Source organism: Merops nubicus, unplaced genomic scaffold (assembly GCF_000691845.1).
Source record: "Merops nubicus isolate BGI_N331 unplaced genomic scaffold, ASM69184v1 scaffold2260, whole genome shotgun sequence".
Lineage (NCBI taxonomy): Eukaryota > Metazoa > Chordata > Aves > Coraciiformes > Meropidae > Merops > Merops nubicus.
The window spans coordinates 28,614-32,378 of NW_008581929.1; positions in this window are offsets into that span (position 1 = coordinate 28,614).

Sequence of the window (3,765 nt, forward strand, 5' to 3'; positions counted from 1 at the left end):
AACAAGATTTGGTGGCTTCTTTTGCCACTGAGGACATCCAAAGTCCTCTCCATTCTCTCTGTTTGACCTCAAAGTGTTCAGTGACTTACTTCTCTCTTCAGCCAAAGGAGGGTGGGGAAGTGGGAGGAGGAGGGAAAAGTAAGACTGCACCTTTCCTTTGCAATTTGGGTGTTTTCTGGGGTTGGGAGATGAGGCTGCAACAAGCAGGGTCTTTGGTACACTAAAATTGCCCTTCTCTCTGTCACTATGGTGATGACATCTATGACTTAGGTATACAACTTGAGCACCCACCCAGCCTCACTGTGCTAACAGTATTGCTAACAACAGGCCTGACAGGATCACAAATTGTAAGACCCTGGGCCCAGGCAGGGAGGATGAAGACCCATCGAGGTGAACTGAGTCGTTTACACCTCTCAGAGCTGCCTTGTTTTCTCAATATACTCATCTCCAAGGGGTGTTTTCATTCGGGAGAAACTCCTGCTGAGAAGATTAGAGCACTTAACACCTACTGGAGAAGTTCTCTTTAAGCCTTGATTTTTTCCAGACTGGCTAGATGTTCTGCAGTAGTACATAAGTACTCTGATTACCTTAAAATTGGTATGACTCCTCAGGGTGCTGAAAAGAAGAATGAGTTACTGAAACCTCCTCCCTCTCATTTTCACCTGTTGGACCCTTCTTACTTATCTTAACGGCCTGGAAAGTCTCAAGATCCAACGATGTAAAAGAAATTTATACTAACAAAATAATTTGCCATTGAGCACACGAGATAAAGAGAACTTTTACTAATCTTTGATTTTAACAGTTTAGCAGGTAACAAATCGTATTGAGGAAAAATTACAGCTTTGGTAGTGGTGATGTTAAGGTCCACCTTAAGGTGTTAAGGTGGTGTTAATGGTGTTCTTTTCCATGTCTTCACATTTGGACCTGAATAGGAGCTTACTGAATTAATGATCTGCTAATTAGCCCTGATTCATTAATATCATAAGAAAAAAAAAAATCCAGGGACTTTACCTAATCTCCCTGAAACCTGTCTAATCTAGGACAAATTGTCCTCAGTCTCCAAGTCTGGACAGAACTTTTGATAGTGACATTATGTGCTACTAGTGCTTAAAATCTTTGCAGTACTGGTCCCTAAGCGTGTGATGAAAAGACCTTTCCAAGACATCATTGTTACACTTTCATGCCATGAATGTTCCTCACCCTGTGTCCACTAATTGATCATCTGTAGCATGAGATCATGTGATTCTCACCTTCTGAGATTTTCTGTTGTTGCTCAGTCTTTCCTTTCCTTGGGAGAACAATGAGAGACAGATCTAAAATCTTTCTTTCAAAATGTCAGAGTGAAGAAAGTTTCCAGTCAAAACTCAGGTCTCCCTACAACTCAAATAGCTCAGGAGGCTAACACAGTTAAGGTAGATCTATGCTTTTGCCTTTGCTTCTGCACCTACCCACTTGGTATTTTTCTAACAGTGCAATGCATGGGCCTTCCCAGGTTCTCTGGAGATAGTCCAAGCCAGATCTGGGAAGACTCTTTCTCTAATGTGCTTGTGCTGTATACAACAAATGGTCATTCCCCTGTTCCCTGGACTTTATTGATTCCAGGCTAAAGGGATAGAACTACCTGACTGCAGCTCACTGATTTTTCTGAAAGCCAAGATTGCTTTCAATATGTTAACAACTCCCTTGATGACAGCATTAATTTCTAAAGTCAAGATAAGTGAGACCAAAGACAAGATCCTCTCTTTCTCGCTCTCCACCTTGGCAACCTAGCTGCTGGCAAAGTGAAGATATACTGGTAACAGGGACATTAGCAATAGATAAGGAGTTGGAGGGAGAACTTGATATTGTGGTATGACTTTATTTTCTGATTTAGAACTGCAGATATAGGGAAAACCAACACAGAATTCATACGCCTGAAAAGCAGTATTTTTTAGAAGAAATTTGCATGAATAATCAACTCTTAGTTCCAACAAAAGCATGTAGGCTTTACACAAACCTATGTATGTAGCAGACTAGAGATTTTGCTACATATGATACTAACATAATGAAGCTAAGAACGTTAAATTAGGCAGAGAAAGATCTCCTCCAACAGCTCCATTCTGCCAGATCAGTTAATTATGTAGCTTGAAACAAAAGCCCACCTTATACACCTACTTTTATCACCATTTTCTCTCTCTGTGTCTTCTGTTTTAGCAGATCAACTGTAGTTTATTTCCACTTAGAAATTATACGGTTGCTCTGACTAGATTTTTTTTCTTTGGTTGACAAAGGAGACATGAGATAATTTACTGATGATGACTAAGTCTTGTGGCTGTCAAGGGATAAAAATAGAGCAATATGTACATGCCTAACATGTAACCATAAGATGCTTGTCTATGTGGCAAAGGTGAGCTGTTTCGATTAGCTGCTCTTGCCCAAAGTTGTCCAATGTTATAAGCTGATGTAGCTGCTTATTGAACAGATTGGAGCCATCTAGCAAGACCAATCCCTCTGCTCACCTAGCAATGTCAGAGCAAGGAGGCAGTTGCCTCTAAAAGCCACTTACATATTAATCCACTCAACTGTTTTCTGCTTGCACATCTGAGGATGAGGCAGGATCAGACTCTAGCCATGACCTCACATAATCCTCCTCTTGTAATGACAACCTTGCATAATACAGAAGCATATTTGTGGTGTAAGGGTCATGTGTCACAGCAGCACAGGGAGTCACAAGTGCCACGACTGTGTCTAGGAGTTTTTAAACAAATGTGACTGGCATGGAGCCTTACACGTCTGTCATATGGCCTTGTAAGAGACAGATATGGGAAGCCCTAGACAAGGCTGTTCCCAGATGTAAGGTCACCATCACACAACAATGATGTCCCTGTGAGGTGCTCCAATGGACAATCATCACATTTGACCACTAGATTATCAGAGTGGATGTTGTAACAACATAGTGTTGAGTTTGAAAGGAAATTATTTTCATATCAGAGCCAAGAAAAATTTTCCAGTAACAGCAGGAAGATACAACTTGTATGTTGAACCATTGCAAGTTAATAATGGCTCAGCAGAGGGCCAGTGGAAATAGATGGAATTTGTTTTAAAAAATATATTTGTCCCTTCCCCCTTACAATTTGCCTGTTGTTTGTCTTCTTGAACTGCAAGCACTTAAGAGCAAAGCTGCACATATTGCTAGAAATCAGTCATATTACTTACTTAATCAATGGTTGCTAATGATAAACAGCAATAACATAAACTATTAATGCCTTTTTACTCACATCTGCATCTGTCTCTTAGCAAAGTACTGCACTTGTTACTGCTGACCATATGCTCGTGGTGCAATCCCTTTAAGGTCATCACAGCAGCAACAGACCTGGGATGTGAAAGGTGTTAGCAAATCCCTGGTGTCAGAGCTGAAGGAAAAAGACACAAACCAAGGAAGCCTAGAGATAAACCAAACTAATGGGCACGGTGTAAATATGGCAGAGTGGTGAAGAGTCAAGATATCCACATAGCCAAACGTGAATCCTAGGCCAAGGATGCTGATGTATGTAAGGAGTCACCAAAAAAAAGCAGCATTTTGCAGGTCTTTGCACTTCACTAACAGTAATCAGTCATTGTAATACTTCTTCATTTTTCCATCTGAATCTTTAGAGGAATGTTACACTGGAGCAATCTGGTTTCATTGTCTTTGAACAAGCTACTGTAATCCCTTCCTTAAAAACGGCAAATATACCCAAAATCACACTTTTTAATGAGTACTGTAGTAAAGATTCAAGCAGGAAT